Source organism: Symsagittifera roscoffensis, chromosome 3, assembly GCF_963678635.1.
Source record: "Symsagittifera roscoffensis chromosome 3, txSymRosc1.1, whole genome shotgun sequence".
Taxonomy (NCBI): Eukaryota; Metazoa; Xenacoelomorpha; order Acoela; family Convolutidae; genus Symsagittifera; species Symsagittifera roscoffensis.
Genome location: NC_087064.1, coordinates 79,710,172 through 79,729,781, shown reverse-complemented (window position 1 = coordinate 79,729,781; position 19,610 = coordinate 79,710,172). Strand labels below are relative to the sequence as shown.

General features: G+C 44.2%; 1 protein-coding gene across 1 annotated transcript in view; it reads left to right on the top strand.

Moving 5' to 3' along the window:
• The window catches only part of LOC134842549 (proteasome subunit beta type-1-like), an 87,488-nt gene that overhangs the window by 4,904 nt on the left and 62,974 nt on the right, over positions 1-19,610 (top strand). The gene's annotated exons all lie outside the window — the stretch shown is intronic.

Here is a 19,610-nt window from a genome sequence, read left to right as displayed (position 1 = left end):
CTAGTCAGCTTTAGTAACTCGTGGACTGTCAAAAAACTACTAGCAAGTGCTCACCGAATTCGCCAGTTCAATCGTGAAACCAACACTAACATTTTCATAAGTCGATCGTTAAACAAAGAAGAACAGCTGAAAAAACGTCAAATACTCACCAAGCGCTATAAACTGATTACAGAACAGAACTATGTGAAAGAAAAGTTCAAAAGTTACAATCTTAAATTGACAAACGAAGGGCGCGAAACTGACTGATCCAATTGACTCGAAGATACAACCCGAACAACTGAACATATCGATTGTTTCCTTTTTAACGTCCGAAGCCTTATCAATCGCGAAAAACGCATTCACGTTTTGAACATTACAATTCTTCTAGGTCCTGACTACTTTATGATTACAGAAACCTGGCTTTATCCCCAATTCTTTGACAATGAACTCTTCCTTCCTAATTACTCAATTTTTAGATCAGACCGCGAATATATTAATTATGTTACAAAGCACGGCGGAGTTCTAATTGCACGGCGGAGTTCTAAGAAACTATCTAATATCTCGAGAAATGTTTCTAACGAAATATATTAAAGGTGCTGTTGTTGCATGCTCCCTTATTTTCAATGAACGTCAAATTATGCTAGTTTGCTTTTACAACCCTGCAGTATCTCCAACGAACAATAGGTAACTTCCCAAATGGCATAACTCCCAAATGGCATAAAAATGGAAACTTTTCCAAAATGGCATAAACTTCAAGTTTTCATTGTAATTTAAACGTTTTCTATCAATTTCTATTTCTATCATTTTGTCAGGAACGAAAGCATGTGAACAAGATTTGGAATTAATTGCTTCCAAACAAATTTAAGCAACAGATTTGTCGAAAAAAAATTGACCACAAGCAGCTTATTAATAATCGCAAGCTTATGCTTCTTGCTTTTGATAAAAAGTTCTTCAAGTTTTTCACGATAAAATGTCAATCAACATTTGAATTGACAATTTGACTAATTTTCTCACATTGTGCACGAAAAAATTTTTCTCGATTTTCCAAAGCAACTGTTGCATGAAATTTATTCCATTTGGGGAATTTTTCATTTTTATGCCATTTGGGAATTATGCCATTTGAGACGTAATCGAACAATATATATCACATACCCCAAGAAAAGGTATTGGAACTATTTAACGGAATCATTACCATATCTCGAAATTATGAACAACTTTATAATATATGTTGACATCAAAATGCTGAATGTTGATTGGAACAATTACACCTCAACCTGTGATCAAACTCAACTTTTCCTTGACCGAATGATTGATTATAACATGCAACAAGAAGTTAACTTTAAAACTGCTTCATATGGAATTCTAGATCGCCTATTTGTTAATTCGAAGACCGAAGTAATCTTCTGCAAAAAATGCAAAGACGAAAAATTAAATTGTCTCCCAAATCATGATGCCATCTTAACAAAATTGAAGTTTCAAAGTTTTTCCCCAACGTTCACGAGACAAGCTACTGTCCCTAAATCATATGGTTATTGCAATGCTGATTTTGACCCGATGAATTCCCACATACTGAACTACCTTTTGAAGCAATTTGTTGAGCAATGTTTGTGACATTCGACCAGAATTGACGAAAAGACAATCACGAAGGACTATCAGCTAACCTTCCGAATTAGCAGTTTTAGAGGATTAACAGTGTTATTCAGACAATTAGTCAAATCGTGAAGGCTGAAGGATTCGGAATTTCTTAAATTTTAAAAATTCGAATTGTGACGTCACACTTCCGGGCGAATGTTACATAGATGTCTTTATGGCGCTCCTGGGTGTTATTCTTTTTTATCATCATGACCGGCACAACCGTTAACGAGCACTCCGCGCCGAGCGGATGCTCATAATAACGCCCTTAATAGGCCCTGACCGCCGGGGCGGAAGGGTAGTTCGGAACGCGGAAGCCTTCTGGATTACCGTGAATAGCTTTTTAAACTAGTTAAGACCGAAAATTCACGTTCCAGGAAGAAGGGTGGGGGGATCGGCCGTCCCCTCGCTCCCTGAGAGGTTAGTGACCAAAAACACTTAAAGATATATAAGAAACCGAACAAAAAGTAGTAAAGTTCCCAAGAAAAGCAAAAAACGTTAAAAAAATAACCGAAAAAACCAAAAACAGTAAAAAAAATCAGTAGAAATCATCCCCCCAGACAAGATGTGATCCGACCCTCCCGTTTGTTGTTGATAGATATATTGTTGTTACAGGCATTTATATCAATCAGGATCGTTACGATCATTTTTGTGGCCCGTTTGTGAGGCTTGTACTGTAGGGTTAATTGAGTATTTAAGCACGTTAATGCTAACTTGCGCTCAATCTGGAAGGGTCTGCTGATTTGCGCTCAATCCGGAAGGGTCTCGGGATTAGTGGGAAGACTGATCCGGCAAGCAGTACAAGGAGTGACAAGAGGGGGCTCAACGACAGCAACAGTCGACTGTTGGGTATCGTTAACAAGTTTTGTATCCCTTTTGGTGCAAAGAATAAGATAGTAATCTGTGGGGGGCTCGACAGTGCTGCACTGTAGTGACCCTTCATCGAACTGTGAATTTCCGAGTTAAGCACCTTAATTCGGATATTGAACAAACCCGGAGGGGTATATTATTACTAGTATTATTACTTATACAGCCTATATTAATACTCCGATATCGTTTTTCAGAGAAAAACACAGTAAGCGGGCCGGTTTTTAGGGTCAAAATTGCGATATTTTGATCCCCCCACAAATCGCGATTTTTGAGATATCGATATTTTTTGAAATGGAAAAAAGCGCTAAATTAGTGAGTTACATCGTAATCGTAACTGAGCTAGTTTAATTGGCAGAACCGGTTGGGTTTAGTTCAGAAGTGGTTGCAACTATTTCGGTACCAAAAACCAAATTTTCGTGATTTTTGGAAAGACAGAACACTATAAAAAAATATATTTTTTTTTGAAATTTTTGATTTAGGACAGTAAAAATAGTTGTTCAGACAACGTCCACTAGTGAATGGACAGGTTTTAAAACTCGTTTGCCGATAACCTTCCGGGTTACAGAGAAATCGAACTTAACCTGTTTGATTTAGTGGATTCATCAATCCGGAGGGGTACAAATAGCATAATTTTTCGCAAATTTTTTCAGCTAGAGCGTTTAAGATCGGGTTTTTTGCATTGAACTAGAAGAGTATAGGCCTTTTGAGATCGGATCAATAATTTTTAGGTCGAATAGAACAGAATTGGGAAAAAAAAGTTAGGCGGAACCTATAAGAGAGAAATTTTTTGACTTTAAAAACGCGTTTTGGTTAATAACTTTGAAAATACTGGACAGATCCAGTTGATCTTGGTACCATTAGATCCGCAATTAGCTGAGCTTACTAATAGAAACATCAATTATAAAAAAAGGAAGCGTGAAAGATTTTTAGGATTGTTTTTAGCAATTTCACCAATTCGGGAAAGTAGACCCTTCACGTTTTATAAAAAAAAAATTTGGAAAGCCCTGACACCCCTACCATAAGGTAGTGACGGTCAAATAAGGCAATTTTGAGCTCTTCTAGAAGAAAATGGAAAGCTAAAGGCACGAGAAAACCTTGGTCGAGCCGAGATTTGTGACATTCGACCAGAATGTGAAAAATGCAATCTCTGCAGAAGTCGAATTTTTAGCAGCGAGCCTTCCGGATTGGTGATTATTAAGAACTAAGAACGTTATTGGAACGATTGGCCAAACGGTGAGGGCTAGAAAATTCTGGTACTTTAACATTTCAAAAATTCGAATTATGACGTCATATTTCTGAGAAAAACGTCAGAAACGGCCATTTTGGCTAAAACAGGAAAAAAAAGGAGAACAACATTAGCTGCGCTAACAACAACTACGAAATAGAGATTGGAAAACGACAACGAGTTATAGAGTAACAGAGAACACTCCGAGTTGCAACTATTGTGTCGCTACAATAGTTGCAGGGCCGTTGCAGACAACGGTGAAGGGTGGAGGACAGCCTTCCGGATTAAGAGGAAGTCAAGATTAGCGAGCTTGATTCAGTGGATTCAAGAATCCGGAAGGGTTTCGGGACTGAAACTTTTAGCCTGTTACATAAACTTTTAGCTTCCTGTCATGTCCTGACTTGAATTTATTTAACATCTAGATTCATTTTGATAAGGATGAGAAGCTAGGAGTTGGGGGAAAGGGTTGATCCATCTTCGATGGAGATGATGATTTTTATCTACTGAACAAAAACAATAGTAATATAATAAGTAGTAGCCCTGTTTTTAGGAGTGACCTCGTGGTCTGGGGATACTGAGACCCAGCCATGAGCTCACTGTTTCTGCATGTAATCTAGTTAATTTGAGAGTTTTGACCGAAGCCGAAAGCAGTAACGTTTTTGTCGACCCGATGTTAGAAAGACCACCGAAAAGTACTGGCTTGGTAGAGACGGTGAAAAGCATGCAAAGCTCTGTTTAGACGTTAGCCAGTCGTCTTAAGACTTAGTTTTGTCTTCCGTCGATATGTATCTTCCGGGCGAATGTTACATAGATGTTTTTATGGCGCTCCTGGGTGTTATTCTTTTTAACATCATGACCGGCAGAACCGTTAACGAGCACTCCGCGCCGAGAGGATGCTCACATTAACGCCCTTATTAGGCCTAAACCGCCGTGGCGGAGGGGTGGTTCGGAGCGCGGAAGCCCTCCGGATTACCGTGAATAGCTTTTTAACTTAGTTAAGACCGAAAATTCAAGAACCAGGAAGGGTGGGGGGATCGGCCATTCCCTCGTTCCCTGAGAGGTTCGTGACCAAAAACACTTAAAGATATATATAAAACCAAACAAAAAGTAGTATAGTACCCAAGAAAAACAAAAAACATAAAAAAAAATAACCGAAAAAACCAAAAACAGTAAAAAAAAAAAAAGTAAAAAATCAGTAGAAATCATCCCCCCAGACAAGATGTGATCCGACCCCCCCGTTTGTTGTTGATAGATATATTGTTGTTACAGGCATTTATATCAGTCAAGATTGTTACGATCAGTTTTGTAGCCCGTTTGTGAGGCTTGTACTCTAGGGTTATTTGAGCATTTAAGCATGTTAATGATAAATTGCGCTCAATCCGGAAGGGTCAGCTGATTTGCGCTCAATTCGGAAGGGTCTTGGGAGAAGACTGATCCGGCAAGCAGTACAAGGAGCAACAAGAAGAGGCTCAACGACAACAACAATCGACTGTTGGGTATCTTTAACAAGTTTTGTATCCCTTTTGGTACAAAAATTAAAATAAAAATCTGTGGGGGGCTCGACAGTGCTGCACTGTAGTGACCCTTCACCGAACTGCGAATATCCGAGTTAAGCACCTTAATTCGGATATTAAACAAACCCGGAGGGGTATAGTATTACTATTATTCTTACTTATAGAGCCTATATTAATAGTCTTATATCGTTTTTCAGTGAAAAACAACGAAAACAGACCGGTTTTTAGGGTCAAAATAGTGATATTTTGATCCCCCCACAAGTCGCGATTTTTGAGATATCGATAATTTTTGAAACGGAAAAAAGCGCTAAAGTAGTGTGTTACATCGTAATTGCACTACCATAATAGATAGAACCGGTTGAGTTTAGTTCGGAAGTGGTTGGAACTATTTTGGAACCAAAAAACCGAATTTTCGTGATTTTTGAGAAACCGAAACACTAAAAATTCAGAAAATTTTTTGAAATTTTTGAGTTAGAACAGTAAAAATAGTTGTTCGGACAACGTCCACTAGTGAATCTACAAGTTTTAAAATCCGCTACCCGAAAGCCTTCCCGGTTGCAGAGTAATCGAACTTAACGTGTTTGATTTGGTGGATTCATCAATCCGGAGGGGTACAGGTAGCATAGTTTTTTTGCAATTTTTTTCAACTAAAGCGTTTTAGATCGGGTCTTTTGCATTGAACTAGAAGAGTATAGGCCTTCTGAGCTCGGATCAATAATTTTTAGGTCGAAAGGACCTGATTTGCGGAAAAAGTTAGGCGGAACCTATAAGAGAGAAAAATTTTTTGAGTTTAAAAAAAAGACGTTTTGGTTAATAACTTTGGAACTACTGGGCATATCGAGTTGATCTTGGTACCAATAGATCAGAAATTAGCTGAGCTTATTGATAGGGACAAAAGTTTTTCGGAGAAGTAAGCGTGAAAATTTTTTGAGATTGTTTTTAGCAAATTCCTCAATTTGGAAGGGTACACCCTTCACGTTTTAAAATTTTTTTTTTAGAAAAGCCCTCATACCCCTAACAAAAGGTAATAGCGGTTGAATAAAGTATCTTTAGGCTGTTCTAGACGAAAAGGGAAGGCTAAAGGCACAGCAAAAGCTTAAGTGAGCCGAAGTTAGGCGAGCGATAAGACCCTTCACCGTTAGTGTGAATTGTCAAATAAGAGGCTTAACTTCAATCCGGAAGGGTCTAGGAAAGTGGTGCATACCCTTCCTAGTTAATTGAAAGAGCAAAATTGCATCGGAGAACGTATCCGGAGGGGTATAGGTTGAAAGAAGGAAATCTCCGAAAAGCTACTTTTCCCAATCCGGAAGGGTCAAAATTTTTTTTTCAAGTTAGGAGGGTTCCGAATCCGGAGGAGTCTTATAGTTGCTAATTCGAAGGGGTCCAAATCCGGAGGGGTCTTATATTAACTAACTCAGAGGGGTCCCAATCCGGAGGGGTCTAGATTCTGCCAGTCCGGAAGGGTCCTATTTGTGCCAATCCGGAGGGGTATTATTTTATTAAAGGACTTAGGTAGACGAAAGAAAGACTAAAAAGTGAGAGGTATTAGGTTATTAGCACACAGGCTAGCTATCAGTGACTGCACTGGTAACTTGCCTTTCAATAAGAACCAGACCAAAACAAAACAGATCCGAACTCGGATATTCGCGACACTAAGTCTAAATTAAAAAGAGCGTGATTCATTGGTGTGGATTGTAACATAATACGTTTTTGGGAAAAGTGACTGCCCTGAGGATTTTAGTAGGTCTAGCTCGGGCAGTCCGAAGGCAGATAGGTAACACAGTACTCGTTGGGTGCAATAGCCGCCCACTTGAGAAAATTACTGCCTTCAAAGTTTTGTCTGTTTGGTGCAGCACCGAGCAGGGAAAGCTTTTTCTTTAAAAGACAAGTTCGACTATTGTACTGCGACCGACTAAGAGTACATTACACATAAGTTTTTTTAAGAGACATTCATATTCTGTCAATATATACATTTCTGTTTTTGATTTTAAGTCAACGTAAACTGTGCTTGATTGGGTAGTGAGTACACTATCTTTTAAATTGACTGATAACATCATATTGTGCTAGTTTTCAAATCTTACCACCGATAATCGGTTAGTGTGAATAAATTTTATACAAACTGTACTCTGATAACATACAGGGATTCGTGGTCACTATTTAATAGAATATTGTGAAAATTATTGTGTTGTGTCATTATTATTGTTAATAAAACTATAAGGTATCTAGCAATCGGGTTAAGTATAGGCATTAATAAGTGACAAATAGAGAATGAGTCTAGACAAGTCAAGGATACCAAAACGAGGTAATAGCTCTTGGAAATTCATACCTGAAAAGCAAAGAAAAACGATGACCGATCCTTTTGTGGATTGGATCAAGCGATCCCGGTCCGATAAAGGGGAGACGGTTTCAGGCAGAATGGTTGAAACGAGGAGTCAGAAGACCTCAGAAGAGCAAAAAGAACTGTTAGAAGTGGAGGTCAATATGGACCATACCATGAAAGACAACCAGGAAGTAAATGGACTGGAAGGGAGAGGCAGAAGGCTGGCGAGTGAATCTACTCCGGTAGAACAAGGCCATGATTTTGCCACTTCCACCGGGACATTGGATCGAGAGGAGATGTCGGAACTGTCCGACATCTCAACTGAAGTAACGGCAACTAGAAGATCTCCGACAGACAACACTATGATGGCAGGCGGAACTGGGAAACAAACAACGTCATCATCATTCTCAGAAAGAATGAAGAACACCTTCGGAAACGTCTTTCCATTCAGCATGGGAGGAGGAGCAGGAAACGACGGTGAATCGCAGGAGGAAGAGGATGAAGAGGAGCAAGGGGACTTTTGATCTCAGGTCAGCCTCAACAGTTCGATCCAGGCATACGTCGGAAGAGAGACTGGAACCATGGACAAATTTGGTGTAGTGACAACGATAGGCAAAGAGGCAAACACACCGGGCCAGTCAAAAGACTTCGCGATTAGGACAAGTTCAGAGCCACAAACTGGAGAGAGTAGAACCAGAGGGCTAGGTAACGCGTTAGCGGATCCTGAAATAGATAATGAGAAGACGTCGAGACAGAGAGTCAAGGCCCGGATCTCGACCAGCACGAAGCTACCTGGGACCGACAGGGTTACACCGCCACTAGTGACGCCACTCGTGGATAACGGGGCAGCACTAGAAGAAGCTTTAAACAACATAGGGGACAGTTTAGGAGAACAAAACGAGCAGATGTCAATAAGGATGAGTGAACTAGAAAGAGCAGTTCACATTGAAAGAGAAAGTCTGCGGGAAGAAATAAACCGCAATAGACAGGAAGTTGGCAGGAGCGAAAAACGCTTGAAAGAAAGAACGGACGAGCATATGGCGAAGAACTTGTCGCGAATGACCAGAGAGGCGGAACAGCGAGAGTTACGCTTAAGAGACGACATGGAGAGATTAAGAATTCAGCAAGAGCAGTCTCTTGGGACTCTTGACACAAAGATAGACGCGATGATGGAGAGGTGAACTCAGGCTATCATGGATAGGTTGGACGGGCTACTAAGCAGCAAGAGTGGACCAAAAGAAGGAGAACCGAACTCGGGAGGTCCCAGCAGGGAACCGAGGGTGAACTTCAATGAACACCAAAAGAGGAAGACGTATGGATCCACTAGAGGCAAGGGGCAGTTCATCAGGCTATGCCACAAGGAGTAATGGAGCATGGGGCCCGAACAGTAGAGCAAGTTCAACGGGGAACAGACAGACCTCTAACGAACGACCAACGCAAGGCACACATGCGACTGGAAGAAGTGATTCCGGCAACAGGGGGCATGCAAGCCCGAGGAGGAGTCATGTAGGTCAAGAGGGAAACACTCACGGCGATTCGGATTGCAGGGATGCACCTCATACAGAGCCTTCGACGAGGTGTGAGGACACTCAAGCAGGGCACTCAAGGGATGCTACGGCAATGGCCACAGCATTTGAACCCCTAAACAGGTCTTTAGAGACATTCCTGGCAAGGTTATCAAGAACCAATGAACGCAGTGAGAAGTCCAGAAGACTCTTTAAGAAACCAAGATGCTACAAAGACGAATCTGATGGCTGTATTGATACCTGGATAGAGGTAATGAAGCTGCATTTCGAGGAAGAGGACTTGTCGGAGAGACAGGAATGCAGCGCGCTCACCAGCAACTTAGAAGGGATAGCCCTGAACTGTGTCATGGCCAAGAAGCAATATCAACGTGACACTGCTGAGAAAATCTTCGAAATCTTGTTAAACCGTTTTGGATCAGGGGTGCAGGGGCACCAGGCGATGATGCGCTTCGAGAAACGGAGGCAACGAGAAGATGAAACGATAGACAAGTTTCTCGATGATTTGGAAATGCTGAGGAGACGCAGCCAACCGGACGAGTCAAACCGAAGGATGAACCTGGCCGTAGCCTCGAAATTTATCGATGGTGTGAAGAATGATGAACTTCGTACGATGCTAGCAACGCATTACACACCACTATCAACCAATGCGCCAACACCGGAGGAGTTGAGGCTCAAATCAAAAGAGTATCTTTTGTTGAAACCTCCTTCGAGATCTGGATATTACAAGAACAATTATGGCAATTTTAACGACGGACCAGCAAACCAAGGGAACAATTGGTACAAACCGAGGGATGATATGGACAAGAGACGCTCTTGTGCTAATTGCAGTTCAACGGACCATCATGTGTCAGCATGCCCAGCTTACAAACAAGGCATGAAAGCAATAGGCTTTAGCCTCGAGGACGAAGATGCGTCAGAGTTGGACCACGAGGATTTCATGAGAGGAGTAATTGCGAAATTCGACCCGAGGTGTTTCTTTTGCAACTTGGAAGGTCATTTTAAATCAGATTGTCCGCAATTCTGGGATGCAGTGGCAGACATTAAGCATCCAAGACATGAAGAAGCTTTGTCAGGAGTGAAAGCCAGCAAGGCTCGACTTTTGAGTGAAGCAGAGGCACGCAGAAAGGATAAACCTCAAGAGCTGGCGGCAAAGAAAATGCAAGCGGTATTAGAGGAGACACGTGAGCCGGAACCAGCAACTGCGGCTCACGACTTCAAGGTCGATTATAAGGCAGCCGCAAGGGATGCTCTAAATAGAGTGCAGCAGGAACTAGTGACGAAAGAGATCGAACAAAAAGTGAAACTTGAACTGGAGAATGAAAAACTTCAGGAGCAACTGAATACCTTCGAAGCAACGGAGTTCGAGGAAACTAAAGCACCAAGCAGTTTGAGCATGAAGCTTAATGTGATCTCCGGTCAGAGGTTCGGCATGGTGCCGCAAGGAAGCAAGATACAGTCGATAAAATCAGTGGCTGGACATCAGGTATCAGAAATCTGAGTGAACCATCCGAGTTCACCTTGATGCATTTGGACACATATGCAGATTATCTGAGGCAGGTGGAGCCACGCACTGAGTCGAGAGCTGTGCGAGCACTACTAACGACGGGTGGCCAGGACTTATGTAACAACAGATGATGACCAAATGGGGCAGATCTATTTGGGAGAAGAGGAACTCAAAGTCCGCAGGATAGGCCATGACGCCATGATGGAACAAGACGCAGTACACATTGGGTATGAAGCAGATGTGACCGCACATCTGCTCGACACCAACGGAACAAAAATCGGAGTCACAGGGCTTCTGGACACAGGAGCGGTAGTGAGTCTGATGCCGATAAAAACTTGGGAAAGAATGGGCTTTACGCGGGAAGATCTAATTCAAACGAATCTCCGACTGGCCGCCGCCAATTGAGGAGCTATCTACGTGGCCGGAAGAACACCAATAACGGTCCTCCACATGGGGGGACGGGATCTTTGGACGAGCTTCCTGGTGGTAGAGAATCTGGACGACGCCGACCAATTCATCTTGGGCAGAGATTTTGTCAGGAATTTTGACGTGATGATTGACTTGAACAACGGTCTGATACGGATTAGAAACCCGGACCGGAAGTATGTTAAGAGACCAATTAATAGGATAATAACAGACGAAAACAAGGTACCAATTTTTTTAGATAGAAAAGTAAAATTACAACCAGGACAAGCTGTGGTAGCAATTTTTAGAATGAGAAATTTGAATTCGTTAAGTGATAGTAAACAGGTTTGCTTAGTACCGAATCCAAATGGTCAGAGTTCGGTGATTTTAGGCCGGAGCTTCTCGGTAACGCGAAACGGACTGTGTGTCAGTGTGTTGTTGAACACACTGGACACCACGGTTTCAATCCAGCGTGGAAAGAAGCTTGGCTACGCTTTGCCGATGAGGACCGACTATGAGGAGACACAAAACTTGAAGAAATATAGTGTGAAAGACTGTCCTTATCATTCCAATAAAGATAAAATTTTAAAGAGGATTAATGAATTAAAATCTATTCATAAATTGTTTTCAATGAAATCCGAAACGGACGACGGCTTATCAAGCTGCTCGAATTTTCCGGAACGCCCCTCGTCATATGAACTAGAATCTGACAAACCGGTTTTGCCAGAGATAGAACATTTAAAAGGGAAAATAGGTGAGGGAGATTTCAAAAAATTACGGGACCTCCTAAATCGGAACGCAGATGTATTTTCAAAACATAAGGCGGATATCGGTTGCTGTAATTTCGTCGAACACGAAATCGAACTAGAAGAAGGCGTCGTTCCCCATAGGGAAGGCGCAAGACGAATGACGCCTCACAAATCGGAAGCGTGCCGAACGGAAATAGACATGTTGCTTGAATACGACATGATAGAACCCTCGAAATCGCCATGGGCTTGCGGAGTAGTAATGGCGAAAAAGAAAGGGGGCAGCTTAGATTTTGTTGCGACTTTCGTTACTTGAACGCGGTAACGATAAAAGATGCGTACCCGATACCGCGAATAGACGAGAGCCTATCTAAGCTTGGTGATGCCAAGTTCTTCACCACATTGGACTTAGGTTCTGCCTTCTGGCAGGTCCCTCTGCGAAAGAAGGACAGAGAGAAGACCGGATTCGCGTGCGAGTTGGGATTGTACCAGTGGAAGAGGATGCCCTTTGGCTTGTGCAATGCAACGGCCACTTTTCAAAGACTGATGCCTCAGGCTTTGACTGGAGTGACCAAGAAGTACGGGAACCTCGTGATGTGTTACGTGGATGACGTAGTCATAGCGACACCGACCCTGGAAGACCACATTGATAGGCTCGATGAGGTCTTTGGATGCATGAAGAGAGCAGGATTAAAGTGCAAACCAACGAAATGTGAAATCCTTAGGGACTCAATTAAGTACCTAGGAAGAATGGTGGATAGGCATGGTGTGAGGCCGGACCCGGAAGCAGTGGAAGCAGTGTTGACATGGAAAGCCCCCAGAACGGACACACAGCTCCTGAGCTTCTTAGGGTTTGCCAATTACTACCGAGAATTCATAAAAGGATATGCGGACAAGGTGTACCCGATGCAGAAGCTGATGCGCAACAAAGGGAAAAAGTTCTAATGGAACGATGAGGCACAGGTTGCTTTCGAGAACATAAAGCGGGAACTGTGCGAAGCGCCAGTGCTGGGCATGCCTACAGAAAAGGGCATGTATGTTCTCGACACAGACGCATCGGTGGTGGCCATCTCAGGAATCTTGCATCAAGAGCAAGAATGGAACGGAAGAACAGTTCTCCGTCCCATTGCATACGGCAGCAAAGTCTTGAGTGACACAGAGATGAAATATGGCGCACCAAAAGCAGAAATGTTTGCAGTAGTCACCTTCGTGGAGAAGTACCGTGCATACTTGGGGAGCGCTCCCTTCAAGTTACGCGTGGACAACAGAGCGTTATCCTGGTTGAAGACCTACTCGATGGATCAGAGTTATATTGGTAGATGGATAGTAAGATTGGATGGCTACCATATGATAATCGAACATAGGATGCGTGATAAACACCAGAATGCTGACAGCCTCAGCAAAAAAACTGAGTTCTATGAAAGATTGGAGCAGAAGCAGGCCAATCAGGCGGAAATAATGGAGCGATTCTCGTTTCTGGACAAAGAAACTTATGAAGCGCTTCCCTTAACGAGATGGTTGGATAAGTCTGGACATCCAATTCCAGGGCACCCTGAGTTACCTGTAGAGAAAGCAGCCGAGATAAAGATCCTGTCCAAGGAGGACCCGGTCCCCTTGGATTTGTTGCTGCGCTCGAACCTGGTCCAGCACGAACTCTCTCGCATGAATATAAACAGCCTCTCATTATTGGATAAAGCGGTGCAAGTCACACCACAAGTGATGCGGATGCTGGGTGGATTGTTAGAAAGAGAAGTGACCAAAGATGACCCCGAGTGGACAGCTGCAGTGGCATCGCTAACAGTCAGTGAGAAAGTGAAGATCATGCCGTCCAGACGACAGCACGAAGAGAATGAGAGGGATTGTAGGACAATAGTTCAGCAACTAGTATCCTCAATACCCCAAGAGATTTTAACCAGTACTTCTTACGGACAGAAAGAACAGGGAAGCAGCAAGCGAAAGAAAACCGTCACCTTCGTGGACCAGGATAAGGAAGGTAAAAAGGTAGAACAAAATCGGCTGCAAGACTATTTGTCCGGGGAGACGAATGATGAAAAGAACCAGCGATCACAGCGATCACAATTTGTCCGGGGAGTCTGAGATAGACGAGAAAATTCCTAATGAGAAACAAGACCTAGAGAACAAGGTTTTGTCAGGGGAGTTCAGATGGATGCGAAGAAGGCACAGACATGATCTGGAGGAGCGTGCAGTCTCCAGCACAACCTCTTCGACGGATGATGATTCCCGAAACTCAGGAATGGGCACCTATTCAGACAGGAACTCGAGTTCGGGATCAGAACTGTCAGAACTAGCGATACACACGCTACTAGTGGAAACTCGGGCAAGAGACCTGGACAGAGAGGTGTACCAGGATCCCGACAGTGATCGCTACCTTATACCAAGCGAAAGAGTCTTTGACAACGCAGCGGATGACTTAGAAACGATAGCGGTATCGAAACGTTCGATAAGCCTGTTGCCGCAGAGAGAGGTAGTCAGGACTGATCTTCAGCCGTTTGAACAAGAAACACAACCGTTGGCGAAGATTTGGTGCGTTAAGATGGAAGAAGACACACATCAGCCCAACGAGCTGAATAGTCAGTTGAGGGTCATGAAGACATTCTTGAACGCGAGATACAGACTCTCGGACCTTCTAAGAGCGCAGAGAAATGATCGCATGACAAGCAACCTGAAAAGGTGGATCGAGAATGATTCTCCGGATAAAGGGGACCTCGAGGAGGATAGTTATCGCATCCTGAGACAATACTTCATGCAGAAGGAAGGGAGGTTATATTTGAACAAGGACGGGATCGTGGCTTGCAAAAGAAGAGAAGAAGACAGAGTCCTATACAGGTATAACGCGATAGTGTTACCGCAACTTTATCAGACAGAACTATTATTCAAGTCACATGATCAGATGGGCCATCAGGGGATCGACAAAGTATATCAGAGGATCCTGAAGCGCTTTGAGTGGCCTGGGATGAAAAAGGCATGCGAGAAATGGGTAACAGCATGTCTGTCATGCCAACAGGTCAAGGATCCAAGGAAGTTGCGATTTCCTTTACAATCGATCGAGTCGTCTGAATTCAACGAGGTGGTGCAGATAGATCACCAAAAGATATGCATGACAGACAATGGTTATAATCAGGTGCTGGTCATGATAGATCATTTCACGAAGTATGCAGAGGCCGTGCCCTGCATAACTGCCTCGGCGGAAGAGACATGCGACCACCTGATCAATACGTGGATAGCAAGACATGGTTGTCCGATGACGTTTCAATCGGATAATGGAACAGCTTTCGTAGGAGAGCTTACGAAAGAGCTTATGAGACGCTCACAGGTTGCTCAGGCTCACTCCACGACATACCACCCTCAGACGAATGGCTTAGTGGAAAGACAGAACAGGACGTTAGTGTCGATGCTGAGAGTATATTGATTGGGACAGATACCTTCCACAGGTGATGGGAGCATATAATAGCACGCAACACTCCACCACCGGAGTCAGTCCACACATGATGCTAACTGGACACGAAAAGTCTTTACCCTTAACCTTCTTCTACCCAGAATATGAGGGAAAGAAAACGTCCCCACAGGTCTACGTGAGGGATGTGATCAGACGCCAACAGGAGCTGAACGATTTGTGTAGACGAAACACTCAGCAGGCACAGGCAAGGCAGAGGAAAAGATTCGACAAGAAAGCAGCTGGTGCAAAGGCTTACTCGGTGGGAGACTACGTATGGGTATTCCAGAACGTTATACCACCGAAAGGGACAAAAAAGCTCCTAAAAAAATGGAGGGGACCCTTCATGATTACAGAGGTGCATCAGGAGGGATGCTTTTATAGACTGAGTACTGGCCGAGCCGCACACTACGAGAATATAAAGCCACACAATCCATCGACAGAAGACTGGTGTATACCTGCAGACATGGAAGAAGGGGATTATCTGATGATGGATCCTGCTTGTGAGGTCAATGAAAAAGGCACCAGGGAGAAGAACGATGGAAACGAAGTCGTAGAGGAAGGTACGGATACACCGCTGGACCTGGATCCAAACGAACAGATCGAAGCGGACGATGAAACCTTACCCTACGCAGAGGAAGATTGGCAGGATCCCGAACAGATAGAGGTTCCCAAGAACTTGGAACCGGATCTTCCGTTCACCATACAGACTCGTCAGAAGGACGGGATGAGACCAAGAAAGAAATACAATCCTTACGGTGACGACTTTGTAGTGGATAGGATAGATCTAAAGAAGATAGTGGAGGAAGTAGTGGGTCTAGAGGAAATAACTGTGTCACAAGACATTGACATAGTCGATGATCACGACGATGAGTGGGTTGACGACTGGTCGAAACACGAGGTAGAATTCGACGACGAGCAACAGCAGTCATATGAGCAAGACTTGACGAACCTGCGTGTCTTGGAGTGGCTGAATGAAACGACCTCGGATCCAGAGGAGACCAGCATCACGATTCAAGACGTGGATCGTGGAAGCATGAAATACATCAAGACCGAACGATATGATCCTTCCTGGGCTGCCCAGGAAGGACGACTACTCATTCCAGCTTCTAACCTCGACTTGATACCCGGTATGCGATCGACGGGGACGTCGATGGATATTTTTGTCCGGGGAGTGGGGGTAGGACTTACCCACACTGAAAACTTGATAATAAAAAAATTGAGAATAGCGAGAGAAACAGGAGACTTAGAAGCAGAGACAGGCGAAGAACCTAAGAAACCTGACATAGGCAGGGTAGTTGAGTCATATTTTAACTTACCAAATGAATATTCAAGTAACATAATACTAACAGACAGTGATTTCATACTCACGAACAGAACATGTGCGATAGCAATCACAGCAGACATGAGTTTTAGGACAGCGTTAGCGGCAGATTTTAAGAGAGAATACAAAAACGTGGAATTCCTTTGGAAGCAAAGACCAGGGATAGGGGGCGTAGCAGCCTTACCTCCGGCGGCGTCGAAGATACCGGGAAAACACTTGTGCTTCTTGGTAACGAGGGCGACGGAGAAGCAGCACGTGGACCCAGAGAACCTAGTCTTGTCTTTGACGAGGCTGAGGGACTTCCTTGTCGAAATGGACGTGAAGGAGCTCTCGCTTCCATTGTACGATCCAAACAGAGGAAGACTGCATCCTCGGGAATTGTACGCGCTTGTACACGTGATATTCTCTGATACGAACATACAAGTATATGTACATAAGAAATATTACTTAAGCATAGGCTGAGTGATGTGCGAGAGAGTGTTAGGCCAAAGACTAAGTTGTATGTAAAATGTGATATGTGTGTTATGTTATGTTATGTTATTAAGATCATGGGTAAGTAGGGGTTAGTGACCATGAACAACTAAATGACGATCTTGGGAATAGATCCAAAGTTTGGACTGTCCAATCTTAGGCCGAATTCCAAAATTTTAGAAACCAATTGATTTTAATAAATTTTAGGATAAACATCTTTTTATCTGAACTGTTTTTAAGCAAATTTTAACGATATATGTTAAGGTGAAACAGACAAGTGTGATATTTGTGACTTTTTTTCTAGATCCTGATTGATCATTTAATAACTCACTTGAGTCAAATATCGAATCGAATCAAATCAAACTTGAAAGAATAGAATGGACAACTTCAACTTGGATGAATTGATGGACCTGGCAGAGGCATATGTAGGACCGATGATAGATGCGATCTATCGTCGGCTGATCGATTGAGACTTCGCTCTGGAGGACCCAGAGGTAGTCATGTTGCTGACCGCACTGATCAACATCTTGGGGCACGACAACCGTGGGGACCGCCCCACGGAAGTCCTGTTGATGGCAGCATATGGAGAAAGAGGAGTACTAGACCGCCCGAACATGAGAGTGATGAGGTGGAGAAACGGGGCTCTCTCAGGGAGTGACTTGGCGAATGAGCCTGGATTGGGAAGTTCTAGGACTTACCAATCAGGTGAGATGCCAATGCCCTCCAAGCCCAAACCTGGGCTGACGGGAATGCATCGGGAGATGAACAGCGAGGCGACCTCGTCTGGTTCACCACTGAGAGCAGCTGTGCCATCAAAAAGGGCGAAAGTAGCACAGAAGGTTCAGACGAACCAAACCATGCAAGATCTGGATGAGATGAACGATGAACTGAAAAGTACGAAGAAGGAGCTGGACGAGATGACCAGAAGCATCATTAAGGCAGGAATACAAAGAGCGATCGGAGCAGATGGCGTTGACAACGGCCGTGGAGAAAGTGATACCTGCAAGGGATATTCCTCGTGGGCAGTCCCCGATGGAGCTCTTGACGCCTCGAGAAATGAGTCAAACAACGGAGACACGACCTCCAGTAGAGACAAATCGAGTAACGATCCCGAATCCTAGTGACACCTTGGGTGACCCCGTCGTAGAACAGACAGTGAGGAAACTGATAGAGACAGCTGGACGACTGGTCGCTAACAAGAATGCGCCAGGTTCCGGGGTGACTGCACCCTATGGAACGATTGACGATACGGGCAGAGTACAACTCTCCCAGACCATGATCAGACAAGGGATAAGTAACGTGACACCACTCATGGGGAGCTCGAGAATCCCAGAGAGGAAAGTACGAAAGATGCCAGCGAAAAAAGTGTCTCGCATAATAGACGTGCAGAAGAATAATCAATTGAAATACAACTTCACGGGAGTTCCGGAGACAGATCCGAGGGCCTGCTTCAATCGAGCTACCTGGAGCCCGGCTGTAAACCTGCAGCAACCACCACTCGGGACATCTCATCTGATATTGGGAGACAGCTTGGTCAGAGTGCTGTCGAATTTGAGGACCTTGTGGGTCACCACGGTGATGGCCTTTGGAGGAGCGACGATAGCCCAGTTATGTCGGATGGTGGAACTGATGAATCCAGGGAGGATTCCCAATGTGATGATCTTAGTTGGGACGAATGACATCTCCAGAGGTTCAGACGAGCAGGAAGCACTATGGGAGTCAATGATGGTGTGTTTGTTTACTACCCTCTGGCAGAAACTCAATTGCGCGGTACTGACCGTTTGCACTGTGCCAATGAATACGAGAAGCCTGACAGCCTCAGGAAGAAGGCACAACGAGGGAGTCGTAAGATGGAACAACATCTTGAGGAACCTAGCAAGTCGAAATGCCGGAAGAATGATCCTCATGGACATCGAACATGAGTTGAGAGCCATGGATCAGGCCAGACTGACCACGGATGGCATCCACTTCGACAGTATTGAAGGACAAGCTTGGTTGAATCGAGTCTTCCAAGAGCGGTTGGACGAGCTGGAAGCAGAACTCTTTGACACAGGAGTGCTGAAGGAAGAAGGAACAGTGAGTGACGCGGTGATTACCACCTTTGTGCCTCCTAGCTTGGAAACACGCTTGGGTACGGTCCCGGCCGTCACGAACTACAGGCAACAAAGCTCCAGCGAACCAGGTCGAAGAACAGACGTACAGGATCGATTGGGAGAAGCACCGATGAGGAGGACTATTCATCCTAGGAGAAGAAAAGGACCTGTCAATCCAATCGAAGAGACAGCAGGCACATCTAGATCGGACACTAGATCGGAGACGACGAGTACCAGTCGAGAGAAGAGACCAGGTAGAGGCTCATTGATGTGGTCGAGACCCATACCGTCTCCCTGGCATAAATACAAAGACGAACTAATGAAGCTGGATCTCCAGAGAGCAAGCTTCATCGAAGATGCAAGGAGGATGCTGAATGGAGCGATGCTATCCGTCAGCAGATTGTACTCGATAACCGGTACAGGCTGGTTGATAGCCGCTAGCAAAAATTTCAGCTCCACGACGGCCTTGAGATTTGCTGACTTGGAGGGACTGCCCTCTAACAACACGATGGGACCAGTGAATGCGAGACCGTTGCAAGATGTGAGA